General features: G+C 56.2%; 1 long non-coding RNA gene across 1 annotated transcript; it reads right to left on the bottom strand.

Moving 5' to 3' along the window:
• Nucleotides 1–2,921: 2,921 nt before the first annotated feature.
• On the bottom strand, nt 2,922–9,042 carry LOC144738695 (uncharacterized). Its single transcript, XR_013589305.1, has 3 exons — nt 8,918–9,042; nt 8,656–8,863; nt 2,922–4,248 (listed from the first exon to the last, which is right to left on the bottom strand). It is a non-coding gene; the product is annotated as an uncharacterized LOC144738695 (long non-coding RNA).
• Between the last annotated feature and the right edge of the window lie 232 nt (nt 9,043–9,274).

Raw genomic sequence — 9,274 nt, 5'->3', positions numbered from 1 at the left:
ACTCACTCACCCAACCACCCACTCACTCTCCCATCCACCCACTCACTCTCTCACCCAACGACTCACTCACTCTCCCAATCACTCACCCACTCACTCACTCACTCACCCACTCACTCACTCACTCTCTCACCCACTCACTCTCTCACTCACTCTCTCACCCACTCACCCACTCACTCACTCTCTCACTCACTCTCTCACCCACTCACTCTCTCACTCACTCTCTCACCCACTCACCCACTCACCCCACTCACTCACTCACTCTCTCTCTCTCACTCTCTCACTCACCCACTCTCTCACTTACTCACCTCTCTCACTCACTCACCCACTCACTCACCCACCCGCTCACCCTTTCACTCACCCACTCACTCGACCACCCACTCACTCACTCACGCTCTCACTCACTCACCCACTCACCCACCCACTCACCCCTTTCACTCACCCACTCACTCGACCACCCACCCACCCACTCACTCTATCACTGACCCGTTCACTCATAGACAAAGCTCCCCCATGTAGCTCTAACAGGGCTGTAGGGGCAAGAGCTGTTAGTGAGCAGCACCTATGAAGGCTACTGGCACTGTGGCACACACAGAGGGGGGGGGGGGGGGGGTGGGTGGCCAGCACCACCACGCCCGGCCGCCTTTGTCTCTCCCCCAGCTACACCAGGTAACTAATTTGAGGCTGAGTCGACCTAGGGGAGTCCCAGGTACCGGTGTTGGCCGTGAGCGGGAATCGAACTGGGGGAATCTTGCCGGCTTCGTAGCGCGAGCGTAGCGCTAACCGCTGCACCACCGCTCCGCCAACGCACACACGCGTGCACGCGCACACACACACACACGCGTGTGTGCGCTGGACACGTGTGTGCACACGCGTGTGTGCACACGCACGGGGAAGTGACATCCTTGTGTGAAATTGCCCAATGCCCTGCCCCCATGTCCCTCCGTGCGTCCCACTGTATGTCTCCCCCCCCCCCCCCTCGTGTCTCTCCCCCCCGTGTGTCTCTCCCCCCCCCCCGTGTCTCACCGACCGTGTCCCTGTGTGTCCCACTGTATGACTCTCCCCCCCCCCCCTCGTGTCTCTTCCCCCCGTGTGTCTCTCCCCCCCCCCCGTGTCTCACCGACCGTGTCCCTGTGTGTCCCACTGTATGACTCTCCCTCCCCCCCCCCCCGTGTCTCTCCCCCCCGTGTCTCTCCCCCGCGTATCTCCCCCCCCCCCCCGTGTCTCTCCCCCCGCTCCCCCGTGTCTCTCCCCCCGTGTCTCTCCCCCCCGTGTCTCCCCCCCCCCCCCGTGTCTCCCCCCCTCGTGTCTCTCCCCCTCGTGTCTATTCCCCGTGTCTCCCACCCCCCCCGCGTCTCTCCCCCCTACCCCCCCCCCCCCGTGTCTCTCCCCCCCGTGTCTCCCCCCCGTGTCTCTCCCCCCCCCCCCCCCCCCCTCGTGTCTCTTCCCCCCCGTGTGTCTCTCCCCCCCCCCCCGTGTCTCACCGACCGTGTCCCTGTGTGTCCCACTGTATGACTCTCCCCCCCCCCCCCGTGTCTCTCCCCCCTGTGTCTCTCCCCCGCGTATCTCCCCCCCCCCCCCCGTGTCTCTCCCCCCGCTCCCCCGTGTCTCTCCCCCCCGTGTCTCTCCCCCCCGTGTCTCCCCCCCCCCCCCCGTGTCTCCCCCCCTCGTGTCTCTCCCCCTCGTGTCTATTCCCCGTGTCTCCCACCCCCCCCGCGTCTCTCCCCCTACCCCCCCCCCCGTGTCTCTCCCCCCCGTGTCTCCCCCCCGTGTCTCTCCCCACCGTGTCTCTCCCCCCCGTGTCTCCCCCCCCGTGTCTCCCCCCCGTGTCCTCTCCCCCACGTGTCTCTCCCCCCGTGTCTCTCCCCCCGTGTCTCTCCCCCCGTATCTCTCCCCCCCGTGTCTCCCCCCCGTGTCTCTCCCCCACGTGTCTCTCCCCCGTGTCTCTCCCCCCGTGTCTCTCCCCCCCGTGTCTCCCCCCCCGTGTCTCTCCCCCACGTGTCTCTCCCCCGTGTCTCTCCCCCCCGTGTCTCTCCCCCCGTGTCTCTCCCCCCCCGTGTCTCTCCCCCACGTGTCTCTCCCCCCGTGTCTCTCCCCCCGTGTCTCTCCCCCCGTGTCTCTCCCCCCCCCCCACCCCGTGTCTCCCCCCCCCGTGTCTCTCCCCCGTGTCTCTCTCCCCCCGTGTCTCCCACCCCCCCCCCGTCTCTCCCCCGTGTCTCTCCCCCCCCACCCACCCCCCCCCCCCCCCGTGTCTCTCCCCCCGTGTCTCCCCCCCCATGTCTCTCCTCCCCCCCCACGTGTCTCTCCCCCCCCGCATGTCTCCCCCCCACCCCGTGTCTCTCCCTCCGTGTCTCTCCCCCCACCCCCCCCCGTGTCTCTCCCCCCACCCCCCCCCGTGTCTCTCCCCCCACCCCCCCCCCGTGTCTCTCCCCCCCGTGTCTCCCCCGCCGTCTCCCCCCCCCGTGTCTCCCCCCCCGTGTCTCCCCCCCCCGTGTCTCCCCCCCGTGTCTCCCCCCCCGTGTCGCTCCCCCCGTGTCTCTCCCCCCCCCACCCCCCCCGTGTCTCTCCCCCCGTGTCTCCCCCCCCGTGTCTCTCCCCCCCCCCCACCCCTCCCCCGTGTCTCACCGGCCGTGTCCCACAGGTTGAGTCCGATGGTGCGTCCGTCGAGTGCGATCTGCGCGTTGTAGTTGTCGAAGACGGTGGGCACGTACTCGCCCGGGAAGGCCCCTGATCGCACTCCGACGTTGCACGCACCATCGCCCGACCTCACACACTGATGGGTCCAGCGGCCGACACAGAGGAGAGACACGGGGGAGGGAGACGGCGGGGGAGAGAGAGAGACACGGGGAGACCGGGGAGAGACACGGGGGGAGAGACACGGGGGAGGGAGGACGCGGGGGAGAGACAGAGAGAGACACAAGGAGACGCAGAGAGAGACACGGGGAGAGACACGGGAGGGGAGAGACACGGGGAGAGACACGGGGAGAGACAGAGAGAGACACGGGGAGACACAGAGAGACAGAGAGAGACACGGGGAGAGACAGACAGACAGAGAGAGACAGAGAGAGACACGGGGAGACACAGACAGAGAGACACGGGGAGAGGCAGACAGAGAGACAGACAGAGAGAGACAGAGAGAGACACGGGGAGACACAGAGAGACAGAGAGAGACACGGGGAGGAGACAGACAGACAGAGAGAGACAGAGAGAGACACGGGGAGACACAGACAGAGAGACACGGAGAGAGGCAGACAGAGAGACAGACAGAGAGAGACAGAGAGAGACACGGGGGAGACACAGACAGAGACACGGGGAGACACAGATAGAGAGAGACAGAGAGACAAAGAGAGACAGAGAGACACGCAGAGCGATACGGGGAGAGATGCGGGAGTGTTAATCACTGGGGGAGCTCACAGAGCCAGACTGAGGCTCCCCCAACAGGGTTCAGTGTTGATCACTGGGGGGGGCTCACAGAGCCAGACTGAGGCTCCCCCCACAGGGTTTCAGTGTTGATCACTGGGGGGGCTCACAGAGCCAGACTGAGGCTCCCCCACAGGGTTCAGTGTTAATCACTGGGGGGGCTCACAGAGCCAGACTGAGGCTCCCCCCACAGGGTTCAGTGTTGATCACTGGGGGGGCTCACAGAGCCAGACTGAGGCTCCCCCCACAGGGTTCAATGTTAATCACTGGGGGGGGCTCACAGAGCCAGACTGAGGCTCCCCCACAGGGTTCAGTGTTAATCACTGGGGGGGCTCACAGAGCCAGACTGAGGCTCCCCCCCACAGGGTTCAGTGTTGATCCACTGGGGGGGCTCACAGAGCCAGACTGAGGCTCCTCCCACAGGGTTCAGTGTTAATCACTGGGGGGGCTCACAGAGCCAGACTGAGGCTCCCCCCCACAGGGTTCAGTGTTAATCACTGGGGGGGCTCACAGAGCCAACTGAGGCTCCCCCCACAGGGTTCAGTGCTGATCACTGGGGGGGCTCACAGAGCCAGACTGAGGCTCCCCCACAGGGTTCATTGTTAATCACTGGGGGCTCGCAGAGCCAGACTGAGGCTCCCCCCCACAGGGTTCAGTGTTAATCACTGGGGGCTCACAGAGCCAGACTGAGACTCACAGAGCCAGAATGAGACTCACAGAGCCAGACTAAGGCTCCCACAGGGTTCAGTGTTAATGTTGTGGCCTTAGAGTCGAACCTGGGATGTGGTGGAGCTGGAACCGCTGGAGGAAGAGGACGTGACCCGTCAACCCCTACAGAACGGGGGGGTGGGGGGGGGGGAGTCATGTGACTTGGCAAGGGGAAAACCACAACTAAACCAAATACATGCTCACACACACTCACTCACACACTCCTCACACCCCTCACTCACTCACACACTCACACACTCACACACTCACACAACACTCTCTCATACACACTCACACACTCACACACTCACTCACACACTCTCTCATACACACTCACACACTCACACACTCTCTCATACACACTCACACACTGACATACTCACACACTCACTCACTCACACACTCACTCACATACACTCACATACACACACACTCACTCACACACACTCACTCACTCACACACTCACTCACTCACACACTCTCTCATACACACTCACATACTCACTCACTCACACACTCACTCACTCACCACTCTCTCATACACACTCACACACTCACATACTCACACACTCACTCACACACTCTCTCATACACACTCACACACTCACACACTGACATACTCACACACTCACTCACCACACCTCACTCACATACACTCACATACACACACACTCACTCACACACACACACTCACTCACTCACACACTCACTCACTCACACACTCTCTCATACACACTCACATACTCACTCACTCACACACTCACTCACTCACACACTCTCTCATACACACTCACATACTCACACACTCACCATACTCACACACTCTCTCATACACACTCACACACTCACTCACATACACTCACATACACACACACTCACTCACACATACACACTCACTCACACACTCTCTCATACACACTCACATACTCACTCACTCACACTCACACACTCACTCACTCCACACACACCACTCACATACATACACACTCACACACTCACTCATATACATACATACACACTCACACACTCACTCACATGCATACACAATCACGCACTCACCCACTCACCCACACACCCACCCATTCACCCACACACTAACTCACACACACTCACACACTCACACCCACTCACTCACACACACTCACACACTCACTCACACACTCACACCCACTCACTCACACACACTCACTCATTCACTCACTCACACACTCACTCACACACTCACTCACACACTCACTCACACACTCACTCACACACACTCACACACTCACTCACACACACTCACACACACTCACACACATACACACTCACTCACACACGCACTCACACGCTGGACACACTCAAGTGCACTGTGCGTGCTCTCAGTGAATGTGCAAATGCACACTCATCCATCCAGACCGCAGAAACACTTCCCTTACACACACACTGACACACTTACACACACTCACACACACTCCTCACACACACTCACACACACTCAAACACACTCACACACACACTCACTCACACACACACTCACACACTCACTCACACACACACACTCAAACAACAACCGCCATTCGCCACTAAGTGGCGGTGACGTCACCACGACGCTTGTGCAGGCCATGTGCACCTTGAGGCCACACACTCACACACACACTCACTCACACACACTCACATACAGACTTACACACACACTCACTCACACACTCACATACAGACTTACACACACACTCACACAGACTTACACACACTCAACACACTCCTCAACACACACACACATTCACACACAGACTCACACAACAACAACCGCCATTCGCCACTAAGTAGCGGTGACGTCACCACGACGCTTGTGCCAGGCTAGGTGCACGTTGAAGCCACGTGAAGTGTCGAACGCCCGCTGGCAGGAGGTCACGGGGCAGACCCAGGTGCCACGGGTCGACTGACTGAGATGACTGGCTGATGCACACACTCACACACACACTGACACACACACTGACACATTCAACACACTAACACACAAACTCACACATTGACACACCCTTACCCACACACACACTCACACACACATTCACACAACCACACACATTTACACAACCACACTAACACACAAACTCACACATTGACACACACTTACCCACACAAACTCACACATTTACACACACACTCACACACTCACACATTTACACACACACACTCACACATTTACACACACTCACTCAAACATTTACACACACTCACTCACACATTTACACACACACTCACACACTCACACATTTACACACACACACTCACACATTTACACACACACACTCACTCACACATTTACACACACTCACTCACTCACACATTTACACACACACACTCACACATTTACACACACTCACTCACTCACACATTTACACACACTCACTCACACATTTACACACACACACTCACACAGGTAGCCTCTAGCAGGCTGTAGGGGCAAGTGCTGTTAGAGATACACACAGTGCACTACTACACACAGTACACTACTACACACAGTATACTACTACACACAGTACACCACTACACATACAGTACACACAGTACACTACACACACAGTACACTACACACAGAGTACACTACTACACACAGTACACACACACACAGTACACTACTACACACAGTACACACACACAGAGTACACTACTACACACAGTACACACACACACAGAGTACACTACTACACACAGTACACTACACACACAGTACACTACTACACACAGTACACACACACAGAGTACACTACTACACACAGTACACTACACACACAGTACACTACTACACACAGTGCACTACTACACACAGTACACTACACACACAGTACACTACTACACACAGTACACACACACACAGAGTACACTACTACACACAGTACACTACACACACAGTACACTACTACACACAGTACACTACACACAGTACACACTACACACAGTACACACTACACACAGTACACTAGTATACACAGTACACTACACACAGTACACTAGTACACACAGTACACTAGTACACACAGTACACTACACACAGTGCACTACTACACACAGTACACTAGTACACACAGTACAGTACACACAGTACAGTACACACACAGTACACTACTACACACAGTACACACTGTACACTACTACACACAGTGCACTACTACACACAGTACACTACTACACACAGTGCACTACTACACACAGTGCACTACACACACACAGTACACTACTACACACAGTGCACTACTACACACAGTGCACACTACACACAGTGCACTACTACACACAGTGCACTACTACACACAGTGCACTACTACACACAGTGCACTACTACACACAGTGCACTACTACACACACAGTGCACTACTACACACAGTGCACTACTACACACAGTGCACTACTACACACGGTACACTACTACACACAGTGCACTACTACACACAGTACAGTACACATACAGTACACTACACACACGGTACACTACTACACACAGTGCACTACTACACACAGTGCACTACTACACACAGTACACTACTACACACAGTACACTACTACACACAGTGCACTACTACACACAGTGCACTACTACACACAGTGCACTACTACACACAGTGCACTACTACACACAGTGCACTACTACACACAGTGCACTACTACACACAGTACACTACTACACACAGTGCACTACTACACACAGTGCACTACTACACACAGTACACTACTACACACAGTACACTACAACACACAGTGCACTACTACACACAGTGCACTACTACACACGGTACACTACTACACACGGTGCACTACTACACACGGTACACTACTACACACGGTACACTACTACACACGGTGCACTACTACACACGGTGCACTACTACACACGGTGCACTACTACACACGGTGCACTACTACACACAGTGCACTACTACACACAGTGCACTACTACACACAGTGCACTACTACACACAGTGCACTACTACACACAGTGCACTACTACACACAGTGCACTACTACACACACAGTGCACTACTACACACGGTGCACTACTACACACGGTGCACTACTACACACGGTGCACTACTACACACGGTACACTACTACACACGGTGCACTACTACACACAGTGCACTACTACACACAGTGCACTACTACACACAGTGCACTACTACACACAGTGCACTACTACACACAGTGCACTACTACACACAGTGCACTACTACACACAGTGCACTACTACACACAGTGCACTACTACACACAGTGCACTACTACACACAGTATACTACTACACACAGTGCACTACTACACACACAGTACACTACTACACACAGTACACTACTATACACCGTACACTAGTACACACAGTACAGTACACATACAGTACAGTACACACACTACCACACACAGTACAGTAGACACAGTACAGTACACACAGTACATACAGTACACACAGTACAGTACACACAGTACACTACACACAGTACACTACACACAGTACAGTACACACACAGTACAGTACACTAAGTAACGGGCCCCTCACCTGAGTTGTGGTCTCAGCATTCCGGGGCGCCGGGAACTCTCCCCGGGGTCTCCGCAAACTCCACGAACTCTCCCCTCACACTCTCTCCCCACTCTCCCCTCTCACTCTGTGTGAACTCTCCCCTCACACTCTCTCTCCCCACTCTCCCCTCTCACCTCACTGTCTGTGAACTCTCCCTCACACTCTCCCCTCACTCTCCCCTCACACTCTCACTGTCTGTGAACTCTCCCTCACACTCTCTCTCCCCACTCTCCCCTCTCACCTCACTGTCTGTGAACTCTCCCTCACACTCTCTCTCTCACACTCTCTCTCCCACTCTCCCCTCACACTCCCCTCACACTCTCACTGTCTGTGAACTCTCCCTCACACTCTCTTCTCTCTCTCACACTCTCTCCCCTCACACTCTCACACGCTCCTACGTCTCTCTGTGAACTCTCCCTCGCACTCTCTCTCAGACACTCTCTCCCCTCACACTCTCACACGCTCCTACGTCTCTCTGTGAACTCTCCCCTCACACTCTCCCTCACACTCTCTCCCCTCACACTCTCACACGCTCCTACGTCTCTCTGTGAACTCTCCCTCACACTCTCTCTCAGACACTCTCTCTCACACTCTCCCC

This window comes from Lampetra planeri, unplaced genomic scaffold (genome assembly GCF_965212315.1).
Source record: "Lampetra planeri unplaced genomic scaffold, kcLamPlan1.2.h2 scaffold_1129, whole genome shotgun sequence".
In the NCBI taxonomy this organism is placed as follows: Eukaryota; Metazoa; Chordata; class Hyperoartia; order Petromyzontiformes; family Petromyzontidae; genus Lampetra; species Lampetra planeri.
Note: the sequence above shows the minus strand (reverse complement) of the source record. Positions and strands in the feature narration are given on the sequence as shown.